The sequence below is a fragment of the Varanus komodoensis genome, unplaced genomic scaffold (assembly GCF_004798865.1).
Source record: "Varanus komodoensis strain SLA01 unplaced genomic scaffold, ASM479886v1 scaffold8, whole genome shotgun sequence".
NCBI lineage: Eukaryota > Metazoa > Chordata > Lepidosauria > Squamata > Varanidae > Varanus > Varanus komodoensis.
This window is the reverse complement of record NW_025336481.1, coordinates 18,861,848-18,879,806: the sequence shown is the minus strand read 5'-3', so window position 1 is coordinate 18,879,806 and position 17,959 is coordinate 18,861,848.

Genomic DNA, 17,959 nt, shown 5'->3' with positions numbered 1-17,959 from the left:
TTTCTATATGTCTATCCTCTAGCTGGCATTCCCTCCTTTCCCAACACCACATTGTTGGGTCAAGAGTCATACCAGATCCATCTGACTCTGAGAACCCCTCTTTCATGCCCCCGCCTGGCAACTGTGCATCTTGGCTATTCTAAGAGCCTTCTGAGGACTTGGTGTGACTGACCATGAGATAAGCAGCATTTCTAACATCTCAGAGTCCGAACCTCCCATTCCCAAGCTCCTTCCGCTTCCTCGCCCTCATCCTCTGCTTCAGAATCCAGATTGCCATGACCCTTGAGTGTGCACCAAGAACAACTGAACAACTGTTCTTTGCCAGCAGTAATGGACTCAAACCTCAGACATATTTGTGGTGGCTTATTTGTGGAGGTGTGTGTTTTTTGAAGCTGATTTTCCAGTGATGTGATAAAAGCTCACGTGCTGTTCAAGGAACTGGCAAAATGAAGTTCAGAATGACAGAGTATGGAGGCAAAATAATTAGGTGTGTACAGCTGGAAATGAAGTCATACAGAGCCATACACAGAGACTGGAGTTAAGAACATTGGGACCCTGTTGGATCAGAAGAAAGGAAAACCTAGACCGGCAGTCTGCTCCTACACAAACCATGTCTGTGAGAAAGCCCACAAGCTGGAACTGCACATAGTAATACCATCCTCTTCCTCATGTTCTCCAGAAAGGTGTTCAAAAGCACTGCCTCTAATATAGTGGAGATAGCATAAAGTTATCGTGACTAGCAGCCCTTGAGAGCCTTATTTTCCATTACCTTGACTAATCCTCTTTTATAGACAAGCACAAATTCCCCAAGAGATCAGCATGTTGGTGAACAGTTGGTAAATTGAGTTTGTAATATGTATGATTCTTGCCAGAACTGTATTTGAAGTTTCAATGTCATGGTTAACAAATGTCTGAGTTTACAGGTAGTAGAAATAAACACAGATTACACTGATAGAGGCCTATGTTCCTTTGACCTTGCAGCAGATCTATACCCACCCCACCATGAAGGTGCTGCCTCCCAAATTCAGTACTTCAGATTATCATACCCCTGCCCAAACACAGCATGTCACCTTAGAAAGCTCTCCAAGCACCCATTTAAAGTGCAGCGAATCCAAGAGGTTAAGGGGAAACTCCAAAACTGTTTGGGAGCTGGCAAAAAGGTATGGAGTGAATCATCATCCATCCCCTTGGATGCTGGGGGAGAAGGGCAGAGAGAGCACTTTTTTGAGGGGAGATCACCACACAAAATCATTTTACAAAATCACAGACCACACACACTCACCCTAGCTGCCCCTCTCTGCATCAAATGAGATGTATGCTAGCACATATGTTCACAAATATGATTGTCCTTACTTGCCTTCTGATTTACTTGGTAAACAAAATACTTGGATTCAGCATATCCAGACTGAGGGAATTCCTATTCAATGCCTTTTCACCAGAAATGCCTCCTGTTTCATAAAAACAATGAAACACTTTTCTGAAAAATCATCACATTCTATTAAGCCTGTCTTTATTTGTGGCCATCTTGTGGTAGCAAATTCTGTAGTTTTGCCATGCACCATGTGAAGAAGTACTTCTTTTTGCCTATCCTCAGTCTTCCACCATCCAACTTCATTAAATGACCCCATGTTCCAGTATCATGCGGCATTTCTAGCAGGTATACTCTTATTCACTTTTTTTTCTAAGCAGTGCCCAAATTGGCATACTCTGTTATATATCAGGAAAATGTTGAGTGGTTCACAGCAACATTTTACAGACTGCAGATGATGTGTGACCTGCTGTGCTTCTAAAGTTTTATAAATGCATATCCTGTAGCAAAGCTTCACTGAAAGGGGAAGTGTTAGAGTAGTTATGTGAAATATCAAAGAAGAGAAGCACTGCCTTGCTGCACTGAATCAACCTAGACCAATGTTCTCTTCACAGACATGGCCAATACCAGTCCTACATCTCTCCCTTGAGGTTACTTTCTCACTTCTCAGAGAATCTTTCCCTCCATCTCTAAATGATCCTGGAAATGACCAGAGCTGGTATGGGACTGGAGTGAGAAAGAATTGCACTGGGATCAGGGGCTGCAAAGGCTTGGGGTTTCTGGAAGATGCTTCGTGTGCATGGTGTCTGGTATTTCTTTGAATGCCTGGTGCAGGCCACATTGATGTTTTTATGCTTAAGAACTTACTAGCTCTGTGCCAAAAGTCTCACTAGCTCATCAGACACTTTTCTTGTTATTTCTCATTATCCTGATAGCAATGTTTGTTAATATGGTTCAGGTAGCCTCATGGAGTGTGAGTGTGAGGGAGAGAGGGAGAGGGAGAGGGGAGGGAGAGAGACCTGGGCCACAAGAGGTGAGTGTGGCAACAGCTGCTTTCACATTTCTGCATAAGATTCCACAGTCTCTTTTTTCAGTTCCCTTTCATGGGCAAAGCAAAAACCTCTTCAACCCTCCCACTTTAAGACATGGTCAAATTGTTTGTATGAATACATTATTAAAATCTATGCATGGGGACAGATGCGGGAAGTCCTTACCTGGTTTGGGCAAGCAGCTGATTTGTAGCACAAACTTTAAAAAAATCCCTGTGACAGATTTGTGGTGGGGTAAGGGGAAATTTCATTGCATCAAAGAAAAAGAAATGAAACCCATAACATCAATAACAACACCCCCCATATGTAGATTACTAATTCATTTTCTTTGTCCCTAGAACTTTGAGAATGCAGTTCCAAACAGAGCCTCTTCTTGGTAGGAGTAAGTTATGGATTGCTTTAGAGGGTGAAAGACATGCAGTGGTCTTCTTGTCCTGAAAAAAGAAAGTAATGCATGATTCTAGGAGTCCCAGAAGTGTTAGCAAGGCAGTTTGATAGTCCATCAACAATCTCTTGTGAGAATCATTGTCAGCATGATTCCCAGCTATGAAATGTTCCTCTTTCCTGCATTTCCTCACTGTGGGTCATTAGAATCCCCCCACCACCACCACTAATCTACTCTACACCACATGGAGAACAGAGAGTGTATGTGACTATAAAGCCACAGTGCTGCTTTCAACAGCAAAGAAATGGACAGCATCCTCCTGCCACCAGGTGGCGCCCCATCTCCACATGCATAACTAAAAGAAGTGCCACAGGTAGACACCTATAGTACTGCGATTGCTACCTGGCTGAGTTTTGAGCAGTTTTGTTGGTTTTCAATGCCAGGATTGGTCACCATCCCAATCAATACAAAAGCCAGTCAACTAAGTTAGTGATGGCATTAACATGTTGGTGTGAGCTTTAATGCCTACTCCCACAACCACAAGGTCAACTGTACTGTATTGTATAATAGTACTCTCATTATACATCTGTTATTTTTTTATTAAGCGGAGGAAATGGAGACAACAGGACCACAGAGAAGGAGGAAGAAAGTCCCTGATAAGTGATGTTGACAAATCAACCCAGAAATTGTGAATAAAGAAGTCAGATGGAGGAATGAGGATGAATCCTCATGAAATCTCCATGAACCTTCATTGGCGGGAGTTTCCAGATTTGATGGACAGGGGCCATAGGGATGCAGGAGAATTTTGACTGGGTTCACAGAACATCAAATGAGCTCACTACCCCAATGTGAACATTCATGTATTTTGAGGGGGGCGGGGGGGGGATCTCCAAACCTGCAAGCCTATTTGCAAACTGAGTGGGGGAAAGGTGAATATTTTGAATGCACATTCCTAAAAGTAAACATTGTCTCTAGTCAAAAATATTCATTTTTCCCAATTTGATTTTTTTCTTATGCTTGGGAGGCAAACGGAGCTTCAAGGAAGAATTTGGAAACCATAATAACCTCAAATATCATATATTTAATACTCTCTTAGGTTAAGTGGCTTCTCTGTGAATAGCCCAAGTCAACTCTTCACCTTTTCAACTCTTCCTGTACTTTAATTCACAACTTCTAGTAGGAGTGCATATCTAATGTTCCCCACAGGCTTGTTCCCCATCTACTAGAACCATCAAGATAGGAAACAAAAGAAAAACCACAGTAGATGCTTTTCTTAAGCACATGCCATTATGACAGTGGGAGGCTTTTTTCAAGTCTAATTGGGTTTTCCCTTATCTCTACTCCTGTATTTGGAGTAGAAATGTAATCCCAGTTAGTCTCCTGCTCCTCATTCAAGCCTGCCTGTTTGCTGGGTCCTTCAGTAGTACAGAAACTTTGCTTCAAGTGCTGCCACTTTTAGAGATACGGTTGGTGTTGACACAGGACAAGGCCTTTTCAATGATGGTGTCTTGGCTGTGGAACTCCCTCCCTTTTAATAAAGACTATTTCCCTGGCCCTTTGATCTTTTTTATGCTGCTGGAGGTTGTCTTGCTGCTGTCTGTATTTGTACTTTTATTAATTTGCTTTTGAATCAAAATTTTGTATTATGCTGTATTTTTCACTATAAGCTGCCTAGAAGGCCTTTTGGTAGAAAAGCAGACTACAATATTAATATAAGCAAATGGTGAGTGTGGAGCTATGGGGGTGGCGTTGTCCTGAGTTACTTTGAAATGAAAGACTGTAGTCTTGTGTAGAAAAATAAATCAGTCAAGAGAGAGAATGCAGAGTTTCTCATGCTACCACAAAGGACACCTTCAAAGGCTCAGGCATGCCACAGAATCCAAACTATGGCACCGTATTTTTTCTGATCTATTCATTATTTGGTGAGTGACACTAATGTTAGTCCTACCAGTGCAGCATCATCCTTTATTGTAAAGATACAATTTGTACATCTAACGCTTGTGCAGCAGCCAGTAAAAATTATGGGCTCCATTGATGAGAAGGAGATTGCCTAAGAGAGGAGAAAACTTAAAGCACTGGAGACAAACAACATTTTGAGGAAACAGTAGTTACAGAACTGGCCTGAGCATCCAAAACAATACTGAAATACATAATTTTTCCATAATCGACAACTGGCTTAACAACCCATCTAACAGCTACAGTTTACATTACCTACAGAACTGTTAAAATAGAGTCATAGTAATCCGCTTAGAGAGTCTTGAACTAGTATAGCAGAAAAAAGTTGAATGAATGAATAAATAAATAAATAATAGTGTGATTCAACATCTCCTCTTCACATTTCGGCACCAGACACCAAGCCTGCATTTTTGGACTGAACAGCCAGGAAAAATTAACCAGGGTCATAATTGGTCATAACTGCTAATTTTGAAAGCAATCGCTCTTCTGCACCTCAGAAGGAAAGACATTCTTTTAGGAGGACAAAGATGCTAACTGGTCTAAAAATAGATCTGTGTACTATAGATTTATATTTACAGCCAACATGCCTAATTTTCACCTGCAGGGTGGATGATTATTAACTGCTATTAACTCCTGAATAGTTAATAATGCCACTATGCATTGAACTATGCATTGGCCATGAGTGCTTTAGGGTTGCACCTGCCTTTGGTACTTAACTCAGAAGCAAATCTCATTGATCAGTAGGACCACACTAACAGGTACAAACTTTTACATGCTGCACACTAGTAAATATAACAGTTGCTTTTTTTAAGGAAAAGCAGCATCAGGAGGCAAGGTGAAGACGAGAAGCAACAGAGGCTGCTTAACCCTTTCCTCGCCTACTGCCTTGCCTCTGCAATCTGTGTCTGGAACTGTGCAAAGAGAAAAACAGGTACTTTGCGTGCAGGAGATATGAGAGGGAAAAGCCGTGGGTGGGAAAAAGGATAAACATGCCTCCCACAACATCTTCGCCTGGAATACGCCCCCCGCCAAAAAAGACCCCAAAACTTATTTTCCTATAAAGAAACAACTACTAAAATTTTGCAAGAAGGTTTTGCAGGCAGCTTATCGCTCTGCTTTTGTGTGTGTGTAAGTTTCACAGTTTTTGAGTCATGTGCCAGAATGGGGCAGAAATGAGATTATGTATTTTCAGCAAATCTCTCTCTCTCTCTCTCTCTCTCAGTTTGCAAAGGATGCTGCGCCTTTTATTTGGTGTCAGGTGTTTGTGGGGCAAATGACTTCATTCCTAGAAATAATTCTCTCACCTTCCTTGTTTGTGATTATATATGTCTCTCTCAATTAATTCTAAGCTTCTATCTGTTTAGTTCCTATTTATTTCTTGATGTCCTTACCATTGTACTCGCAGATTTAAAAAATTGTGTTTTTATTATGCTTAAATATGTAGTTGTGTCTTCACTGATTTAATTGTCTGGGAATGGCCAGTTTCCCTTGTCCTGTCTCCACCTCCTCCCAATAGTTTTTTTTTTTTAAAGAACATCCCTTGTCATTACCAAGAGTTTATAATTTCTGAATTGCCAATTCTATTTCTTTACCCTTTTTCTTAAATGACTTCAGGGAAGAGGCTGGCTGGATCCGTGTACAGAGTCTATAGGGGGACAAGGCCTTCCTGGTATCTCTCATCAGCATCTGTCTGTAATCACTACCCACTGCGTAATGACAGTAATTAGGAAGAGCGAAAATGCCTCAGGACTGGAAGAGCTGACAGAGTTAGGGGAGCCAGATGGTGTTTGCACTTCAGGAAGGATTGGGAAGAAAGAAGGAAAAAAATCTCTCATTAAATCAGCTTTCATTTTTTAAATTTAGTGTCACAATCGGTTTGGTCACAGAAAGCCTACAAAGAGACTTGGCAGGTTCCACAGGTCAACACGCAGCATGCCTGGTTGATGCAGAAGTCTGATATACACCCACACAATTGCTGATTATTTAGTGTCGCATGTGCAGCACAGTCCTGTGGGCCAGGTGCTCAGCTGTCAGCTTCTAGGATGGGGACAAGGCATAAGGGCACTGGGAAACAACGTGTCCTTTCACCCAGGCACCAGGATGTAACTAAAAACAAGTGGCTAGTGCGGCAGATGCAGAGGGGTCTCTTAGACATCACCCAAAAAGAGGAAATAAATTGCCAAAATAATAGGCAAAAGAGGATGTATGGTTGCGTAAAGGATGCATATGCTAATTTACATGTACAGATGCAAATTTAGACATAAATACTGAAATCTAAATGGAAATATAATGCATTTCATCATAATGGGGAAGGCTGACCAGGTGACATGCATGGCTGCTCAGCCCGCTGTGCTGGTGCTGGGTGTTAATAGCAGCTTCAAGGCCCTCAATTCTGCTTATGTTTCTCTGTCCTGAAACCAGATCTGGACTGGCCATCCTTTCAGACAGGGGTGCCTTCAAATAGAGGATTGTCTTTTGTAAAGCAAGACACATGGCCATCACTACGGATGCAGTCTTCTTGTTCCTGTTTCCTTTGCACAGCACTTTTATGGCAAGGAGATGATGGGGTTAGGAAGGGCTCCTTCAGTTGCAACAGATGGGCTATCTCCATCCGTTTTTAATGTGGAATTGTCTCAGTGATGAGATACCAATAAAAATGAACTAGCAGAAGGAGAGGGAGGTTGGAAAATGTTGTCTCCCTGTACCCAGATAGGAACCTTCCTTTTCAAGGTTTGTTCCAGCTTTCCTAGAATAGGAACTTGAACCATTGTTTGGAGCTTGCATGGGAGGGAGGTTTCAGAATAGGGGCAGGAAAGAAAAAGCATGTCCCTGCTATGCAGCTTTGTGCTAGGGTGTGTGGGCTGAACCGGGATGCTGGAACTAAGGTCCCCCAGCCACAACGGTGCTAAACGACTGTGGCTTGGGGTTGGCTGTGAGCCCTGCACCTGAGCATTTTACAGCGATGTATCAAGGAGAGGTCTGCAGAGGGTGGAAAGGAAAAAGCCCTTCCCCTACCCCAGCCTCCTGAAATGTTCCATATAACGTGAGGAAGATATAGCCATGGTGCATAAATTGGAAGGATGTGTGTGATTCCTCCAGGTGAACATAAAATCATTTCCAATAGAGCCCTGTTCCACCATTCCCTCTTTTTGTTCCTGTTGCTGACTTTCGCGGGGAACAAAAAGCCTGCTGTATGAGTAACTATCACCCCTGTAGCACCAGGTGCTTCATTTGTATGGAATACACTCTGAACCAATATGGAATTAACTCTCTCTCAAACTCTGAGATATTTATATCTTGCCTAGTCCCTGTCTGGAACTTAAGACATTACAAGAGCTCCTGAGAACAAAAGCAGAGACAACGGGCGAGAGAGATTGGCTGGCTGGCTGACTCAGGTGGGTGGAGCTAGAATGTCATCCAAGACCCATAATTAACCGGCTGTGTCATTTGACTCCTGTGTAAGAAAAGGCTGTTTCTTACTCAGTTATTACTCAGAAAATGGTTATAGGGAACTATGACACATCATGCAACTGAATCCAGCACAAGTGATCCTGCTGGGTGGTGCAAAAGGTAAGGCGGAGGCACTGCAGTCGGCTGTTTTATCATGTGCTGCAAACCACAGTTGGCAGGACTGGTGCCACGGGGATCATTCTGCCAACTGGCTATAAGGAAGATTTTCCGGGCTTCAGCTTTGAAATCAACCAGACTTTAACCTAGTTTGCAAAACGCCAACGTTTTCCCTTGGTTGCATCTCACATTGGTCTAGTCTGAATCCTAGACTTGCTAAATCTACTGTATTTGTAAAGGCAGCCATTGTCAAGGCTGACCTTCCTCCATGTCACTGTGGACTCCTGGAATGTATCCACTGTTGACTCATTGAGCATATTCAGATGACAAATTAACAAGGATTGAGAGTGGGTGCCGTGTAGGTTGTCACTGAACTGTGGATTATTATTGAAACATAGGATACCATGTTGCCTAAACAGGTTTTCATGATATCTAAACTTAGCTGAAAAAACAAACCATGGTGAACAACCCACAACCCAAGAAGAAACCAGAGTTTATCTTCATGGCTTACTAGCAAGTTTCAGGCAATATGATAACCCACATTTCAACTACAACTCACAATTCAACTACCACCATTTGAGAGCTAGTGTGGTGTGTTGGTTACAGCGTTGAACTAGAGACCCTGCAAATGTGGGTTCAAGTCCCCACTCGACTGTGAAGTCCATTGGGTGACTTTGAGTCAGTCATTCACTCTCAGCCCAACCTTCCTCAAAGGGTTGTTGTTGTCAGGATAAAATGTAGGTATGTAGGCCACCTTGGGTTCCTCACCAGAAGAAAATAGATGGGATATAAATGCAATGTAATAATAATAACCCACATTCAGCCCATATATAGGAACCATCTTGGTTAATGGGAGATATAGAAATAAAATAAATTACATGAAAACCGTACTTTGGTTTAAGCTGCTCTGAGCAGAGGGCTAGGGCTAGGGCCTTCTGGATCCCTTTAAACCCTATCCTTCTATGAAGATGGTTATTGATTAGCATGATGGTACTTGTAACGTTGCGTGGTAGCTTCAGGTGCATGACAGCTTTGATTGCACAGTCACCATGGTCCATTTGGCCATCTGAATGTTTTGGCGAGTGAGAGAAGCATGGAGGCAATCCTAGGGCCTGGTCTCCTCCCACCCTCCACTCAGAAGCCTCTGACTTCAAAGAGTTCCACACAGCCACATCGCATGGTACCCCTAGGGAATTGAACTAGTGTTTCCTCTCTTGGGACTTTCCAGTACTGCTGCCTGAAAGCTGAGCAAGGAGTTGATTATTAGACTTGATCTTATTATCGTACTTGATCTTGCTCTTGCTGTTGTTCCTAAATGGGTTTTTCACAACAGTGAAACAAAACCAAAAATGTCTCATTCAGCTGAAGTTGTTTACTAGTTCCCAGTTCCTTATTTGCATGAAACTTCAAAAGAAAACTCAGGCATTAAGCTGAATAAGCTTAAAGTTTGTGACCCAAGCTGCTGCACACCAAACTAATCTTAGGACTGCCTCATATCATGTATATTTATGATTGGAGAGAAAATTAAACTATTTTCTCCAACTAAATCATCATTTTTTCATAACGCACATTAAATGCAGATAATTGCATACAGAGAAATGCAGGTATGAATCCCGCAGTAAGTTTCACGCCACCCCCAAATGAGGAGTGCCCTCTACCAGATGGCATTTCACATCTCATCCAAAGCTTTTGGTGCGCACAGGGCATTGTCAAGCATAGTGTGCCCTGCAAAATATATTCTAAATATGCAGCAAAGAAAAAGGAGCTAGGCCTGTACGCAAAGCATCTTCCCAGAAGTTCATTTCTATGGAGCATTTTAAACATGATTTTCACAACTGCAATTTAGTTCTGAGTATCTCATCCTGAGAGCCAGAGTGGTGCAGCGGTTAAGAGAGTGGGACTGGGACTCAGGCAATCTGGGTTCTAATCCCCACTCAGCCCTGGAGCAAACTGGATCAATTTAGGCCAGTCCCCGACTTTCAGTCCAACCCACATCACTGTTGTTGTGGGGATAAGACTGAGAGGAGGAGGAAAAATATGTAAGTCATCTGGAGTTCCTTGGAAGGGAAAAAAGGCGGGGTATAAATAGAACAGTATACAATATAAATAGAATTGTCCAAGTAGAACAGCTGTCCAACTATAGACGCCCCACCCCCACTGCAACCACTGTACAGCCCGGTAACAATGCTTATTTCTGACCCAGATTCTCTGTGGCGTGGTCCCGCAGGCTACCCCAGAAGCTGCCATTGTGATTCAGTGCCTTATGTGTATAGTTGGATACTGTAACTTAAGAGTCCTGCAGCAAAGAAGCTGCCATAAGGCTTCTTCTGCATGTTTTCCCACCTCATGAGATTTGCTAAGGGATTTCTACATCAAGATGTTAATCTGCTGTCTCTGCGTTCAGTTCCACGAAGCATGATTCATATCCTGGTTTTCCACTATATAACCTCTAGGTGACACTGTGGTGTCATGGAATAGCACAAATACACAAATGGACTAGCATTTTCCTGTGCTTTTGTTCAATAATAGCACATTTTCTCTGCTCTAAAAAAACTCAGCAAAAGTGTTTAAAAACAGAGGCAAAACTGGAGGGTAATGATGTCATTTATAGAACCCATAAGGAATCATAGGTAGGAAAAAATTAACACACAATAAATGGTGCATGTTGAAAAGCTTGGAGAAAGTAAAGATGGAATATCTTCAGAATGCTCTCTGATTACTAGTACTACGACCCCTCCATGTGCAAGCATGCCTTAATTATTCAGCTCCTTAGTTTTGTTGCATCTGCATTTTATCTATCAGTACTGAAGGAAGAAAATTGTCCTTATAAGAAGAAAAGGAATATTAAGAGATAAAGTTGCAAGCTAAAAGTCTTCTTTTATATTATTAAACAAATATTTATTTCAAATTCTTAAACATAGCTCAGTCAGATAGTGAGGGTAATTGGTCTATTGATCCAGTATTAACCTAATTTGAGTCTCTTAGAATTACAGATTGAACAGGTACAGGGACCAAATCTATTGGATGAAACTAATGAATCTCCTTTAGCAAATTCAACCATTAGAAAGAATGTAATTCTTTGGGGAAGTTATCTGTACAATGTTTAGCAAAAGGAAAATTGGAAATTTTTTGGTGAGTGACATCAAGCCAAAGCTATCTAATATTAATGCTCATTTGCAAGTAATTAGTTCCATAATTGCACTAGGAATATTAACAGCAAATGAGAAAGTTATTTGGAAAGGTCATCACTTGGAAAGGTCATCACAACCCAGAAATCATTGTACTGCATTTGGGAAAAGTTGGTGGAGACTCTAGTATCCATCATTACTTTTGTGTGAGAAAGTCAGTCATTTCTGGGGGAGAAAGAGCCACCCAGCTTGCTGCAAGGCCTTCTTAGAGAGTCAGCCCTCATCACCATCTCCTGTGGAGGCACTGGCCAGGGAGTACGATCAAGGATTCCAATAGCTATATGGTAAGTGGGGTAAGGACTGACAGGCAGACCTGGAGAAGAGGCAAATGCTTAGCCTGGCCACGTGGGCTTCACTCTAGTCCAGCATGAGCATGACATCAAGGGACATTTGCATGTGACATGATGAACTCCTCAGGGCTTCTCTTTAACCTGCTGCTTTGCTGAGGCGTCTTCTTCCATTTTCATTGTGGGAGGAAAAATGCATCCTTTATGTGGGTTTTTATCCTGGCATTTGTTTTTCTCTGCCTTTCTAACATATTCCTTTAATGCACCCCAAGATTGTGCTGCAGTGGAGCTGGAGTACAGCAGGATTTGTGACTTTTCATAAGGCGTTTGTTCCAGAATTTGGCTATTTAAAATTTAACAGCAGACTTTCCTCACTCTGAAAGAACCTGCTAAAAAGCGTGGAAAACAGTGTTGTGAAAATGCAAAGTTCCTCAAGTGAAGGATCGTGACAGCACAGGAAGCGCCTTGCATAGAGAAGCCCTTGTACTCCGAGGCAGCTCAACGCTACCCTCTGAAGTCGTAGCTTTCAGCCCCTGGTCCCTGGGAGGTTTCCTGCCAGTCCGTGGCGGGGCTGCATCCTGCTCGCCAGAGACCAGCACAGGTGCTGGCTGTGCTCTACCATCTCTTTCTTGGTTGGCATCGTGATCGTGGGGGGTGCACTGGTGCTGCGGGGGTGGGGGCAGGGAGGGGAGAGATGGCTCCGTGGGAACCAGCCGGGAGCCACAAAACGCTGATTTTGGTATTTTGTTCTTTTGCTGGCATTTTTTGTTGCTTGGTTTCTGGTTGTTTTGGAGAATTTTCACTTTTTTGGTATTGTGTTTGGAAACGAATACACAGCATACCATATTATGTGTGTAGTGGTTTTTGTTTCTGGCTCAGCAGTCCTTGGGGTGGTTTTCCATTTTGTGCCGGTCCCCAGCTGTGGAAAAATTGAAAAACACTGCTCTAGAGTATCTGGTAACTTGGCACTATGCTCAGTTGGTTAGTAAGTACTTAGCTAAGTCAGAGTGTTCTTAAAATTGTATTTGGATGTGAATGTATGCATGTGGATGGCTGCCTTCAGGAGATTCATCCTGAGCGATGTCAACCTATTAATAATTATTTGGTGTGGTGGGAACTGTTGTAGAGAAAGGGTCTGCCAGGAGGAAAGCTCATCTCCTTCCCCAGTTCCTAACATGTGGCTAGCCAGATGACACCAGATGCTGTGCAAATGCTACAAGGTTCAGGAACAGGGGCAGAGAGACCCCTGCACCTGGTACATGGAAGCTATAGCTATACCCTGGACTAGTTATATTGGAATCCCTCTCAGTAAAGTGGTAACCAGTACAAACTGTGCCTAAGGCTGGTGATTGCCACCTTCACTAATGATTGGTTATAATCCATAGGTCCAATATGCCTCTCCCTCTACTCAGCCCATGCTTAAAAACCAAGCATGCATACGAATTTGTGCACACCAGCAGTCAGTTGAAGATGTTCAGCGACTGCTTAGAAGCTGCCAGGTGGGGTTGCCAAATCCAAGCCCAGGTGGGTTCCTGTATGAATCCTGAAGAAAGGCCACGGTGCTGTTGTGCTGGAAGTCATGTCTGGTAGATCAGTATTTTCTATGCCATTCTTAAAGGTGGACCTGGCCAGAGCACCTAGGGTAGACGTGGCTGGGGATCTGCTAAGGGCCAGTGTTCAAACAAGATAGCTCATTGACTGGAACACCCTAAAGTTGCTCCTCCTCTTCACCAGAGCAACCTGCTTGTTCACCTGCCTTTTACTCTAGCCCAAACAGCAGTGGAGGTGGGAAGGAGGCGCACTAGGTACTACTGCATACTCAGCCCTTGGCCATCTGTCTGTCAAGCAAACCAGTGGTAATGAAGAAGGGCATAAGAAGAAAGAATAAGAGAAGCTACTGAGAGAAGACAGATGTGCTCAGGAAGGAGCCAGTGGAGGGTGCCTTGCCCTGGAGGCCAGCACTGGACCAGGCTTTCCTTCCTACCACCAAGTACTCAAAGGTGAAATGTCAGGGTAAGTCCCAGCACATTCTTGGCAGTAGCAGAAAGAAGTGCGGGTATTACTCTAAATGGCAGCAAAAGTCCTGGCACAACAAAGAACTGGCTATGATAGCAGAGCTGGGGGAGGGGGAAGGTGGAATTTAAACAATGAACAAAGAAGTGAAAACTAATTATAGGATAATTAAGGCTAGAAGAAAGAGCCCCTTAATTGGTTGTCTAGGGGTGACTGGAGAGATGAAAAGAGCTAAACTTGAGTGCTGCCTTGCCTTGGCAAAGGCGAAGAAAGGGAAAGATCACCAAACTGGGAGGCGTTGAAGGGATAAATCACCACCACCACCTCCCCTAGGAAACGCTTTGGTATTTTATGAAAAATATGGAGCAACAGACAAAAGAGAGGGGAAAAAAAGACTTTGCTGAAGGCCAGATAAAAGGAGGTTCTACCAAACCATGGAAGTATTTAGCTCAGCTCTTTGCAACTCACAGGCCAGCTGTGTTAGACTATAGCTCTCAGCATATATATAAAGCAGCCAAACAGAGTAATTCACACACAGACACACACACACACACTAGCACTTCTGTTAAAATATGTGCTTTGCCAGGAACACTACAAAGACCGATCATTCTTCCTGGCATCCTTCATGAAGATCAGCATTTTCTCGTAATGGTGGACTGAGCTTAACTTTCCCTTTGAGTGTTAAAAGATTTTCCGTTTGTTATTTTTGAAAGACTATCCACCTGCATCTTGAGCCATGAGTCAGGTCAGCTCCGTTCCCATTTTATCCTATGAAGAAAAAGAAGGTACAGGGGATGTGGAACTTGGGAGTGTACAGAAAGTGCAAGGGGATGTGGAACTTGCATAGAATATAGGGGATAAGACTAACGTGTGAATGGCCAAGCTACATTATCTATGAGGTCATGTGTCTTTTTCTGTAACTGAGCAATCAATTCATGAACTCTCAGAGAAGAGGCTATAAATAGTGTGTGTGTGTCTGTGTACAAAAATACCAAAAGACGGAAATCATCAACAGGAGGAAAGGAGGCCTGGGGAATGAAATCTCAAAATTATAAGGGGTAATTTATTCCCAGACTGTACATGGTGCAGTGGACTGCAGGTGGCGCAGTGGTTTAAACCGCTGGGCTGGTTGATCAAAAGGTCGCCGGTTCGAATCTGCACAACGGAGTGAGTTCCCATTGCTCCGTCCCAGCTCCTGCCAACCTTGCAGTTCAAAAGCATGCAAATGCAAGTAGATGAAAAGGTACCACTTCAGTGGGCAGGTAACAGTGTTCCGTGCACCTCGGTGTTCAGTCATGCCGGCCACATGACCATGGAGACTGTCTGCAGACAAATGCTGGCTCCCTCGGCTAGGAAACGGAGATGAGCACTGCCTCCTAGAGTCAGGCATGACTGGACTTAATGTCAAGGGGAAACATTTACCTTTTATTCCCAGTACATTTTAGGGTATCATTTTTCAGAGACCCTTAAAAAGCACATAACTCTGTTCTGTAGTGTGGCCTGCAACCATTTCTCACCCCACCACACCCTGCCTACCCTTCATGCATTATGAGGACAGAGAATCTGTCACCTTGTGGGATGCAGGAGAAATTGGAAGGGATGTAGGAGAAAAGGTTGCATCTTGGAGTGGCACAACTGGTTCCAGACTCCTGAGCAGAGCAAAAACGACAGACAGATTGCAGCGGGAGTGTGTCTGGGCTGGTGTCTGTGCATTGACCCCTTTCCACCTGGGGCATCTTGGACTGTTGTCTGGCAGCAGTGAAATCAGCTCTGTATGCCTGCTACACTTGACAATAAGATGGTCCCCCTTTCCCTTCTCATTTTGAACAGGCAGGATTGATCTGCAGGGCAAGGGATGACACATTCACACTGAAGCCTTGTGGTCCCTGCTGTGGGCAGCAGAATACTGAACTAGATGGAGTGGGAGGCATATCACCAGGCTGTACGTGCCACTGGCCTCTCTCAGCATGGCAGTTAAGGAGCCCATATAGTAAAAAACCACAACCCCAACTTGCTTTTTCATCTATGCAGAATAGAGTTACTTTTAAAAAGCAAAACAACTGCATCATAATTCACCATATTCCGCTGTTGCTGCCCATCCATCCCCATTTACAACTTATTTCACCACCACCATCCCAGAGGCGGTTCAACTTTTCTATAAGCCAAAAAGGAAGCACAGAAAAAAAGAAACTGGCCAGGTCTGGTTTGTCCTAGACTGCGCATGTGGGCAAACTTCAGCCCTTGCAGAATCCCTGGGATGCCCAGCCCTGCCTGCCCTGCTGCCCAGACCACTGCCTCCCCACTGCAAATGCCACAAGGAAAGTAGTGATCGATCCTCCTGATGTGTGTGTGTGTGAGAGAGAGTTTAGCTCCCTCTCCTCCCAGTAATCCTCATCCTGGATTGCTATTAGCAGTGATCTTCAGCAGGATTGGTATATCCTTACTGCTTTTTGTTGTGGGCAAGGCCAAAGCAAGAGTGCAGAACCTCCTCAGGCCTGGGGACCACATCTGGACCTCTGAGGGTGCCAATTGGACACGATGGAATTCTGCAGATAACCACACCAAACCTCCTTTCCTGGCCTCACCTCCCCCCCCCCCCGCCCCCAGTCTCCCATCATTCGATAGTTTCTCAGCTTTGATCATGCCCTGGCTGTGGAATGTACTTCCCAGAGAGGCTTGCTCGGCACTTACATTGTACTGTTTCCAAGTGAAGGTAAAGACCTTATTTGCCCTGGAAACAATCCCAAGAATTGTATTCTAAAATGTGCTGTTATTTTAAATCTTTGTACTGCTGCTAAATTTTATTTTGACTTCATTTTATACCGTAGCTTATTTACTTTTAAAGTGATGTTATGGTATTAAGTCTTGCAATCTGCCCAGAAATCTTCAGATATTTGGTGATATAGAAATGTAATAAATAAATAGAAATTAAACTCTCTCATGGTAGTTTGCAGGTCCTTTACACAACATCCTCTTCCTCCTGGGTCTCTGCTACGTATTGCAAGCATTATAGCATTTTTTTGTTTTTTCTAAGGAGGATAGCCTGGTACTTCCTTGAAAGGCAGCATAAAACCCTGTAGCACTTGTATAATTCTGCTATACTACTATGCCAGCTTGTGGCTGGAACACATAAAAAGAGGGGAAATTAAACTCTTGTGGAAAAAAATGCATGTAAAAGGATTGATCATAATCTCACAAAAAATCCAGAAGCAGAAGCCTCAGTGGTAGGTAAGAGTGTCATCCTATCTTCCCAGTCTGATCCACCCCACAAGCCAGACATGGAGGCTTATGAGCATTCCAGGCCCCAAATAAGGCACATCTGCAGTGAATTTCATGCCTGGAGATGAGATCACCAGAACCCCCAGCAACTGAAGAATGGAGAAATGGACTGGTGGAGTACATTGTTAGAAGATTGTTAGAGGAATGTGCAGTGTGATACGTGAATCTGAGGTGTTTAGAAAAGATAGAGGAAAGTGGAGGAGGATCTGAAATGATTGGAGGATTTGTTGCTGTATAGATTAAGGATTTCTCTTGTGATACATTTTTATAGCAGGTTGATGGATAGATTTTGGGGGGTGATTGTACAGGTTGGATTTGTATCGAACTCCCTTGACAACTTTGTCTATTTTAGCTCGCTCTGTTATAGTTGTTTTGCTTTCAAAATAAAATTTTTTAAAAATTAAAAGATGAAAAAAGGAAAAGGAAAAAAAGCTGTGATCTTCATGCCCTGACAGCCATTTTCAGCCATCTTGGTACAGTGTGGGGATGGGGAGGGATGAGGCTGGGGGACCTTCAGGAACTGGCATCAGTCCTTGGCCCCAGCAGCCTCCCATCTTCCCAGCATGCTGCGTTTGTGACTGCAAGGGAGGTGGGCAGGAGATTCAAGGCATTCAGAATTTATTGCTGCTTTGAAAAACATGAAAAGTGTTAGATTGCCAGATCCTCCTGCTAGTACCCTTACAGTTTTGGAGATTTGTTTTAAATTACAAATTATTTCTGAAGGAACCCCTGTCTGCAACTAACATATAGAATTATTTGACAGTAGGCATGTCATAACAATATACAATAGATTTTTGTTTTTTAAATAACTGATTTGAAAACTGGAGGTAAGTTGACCTTACTGACAAGGGCCAGTTTTGGGGGTTGGCTAGAAGGTGCAGAGGCCGCAAAATGAAGAAATTGCAGTGCTCAGCACAAGTTGATCT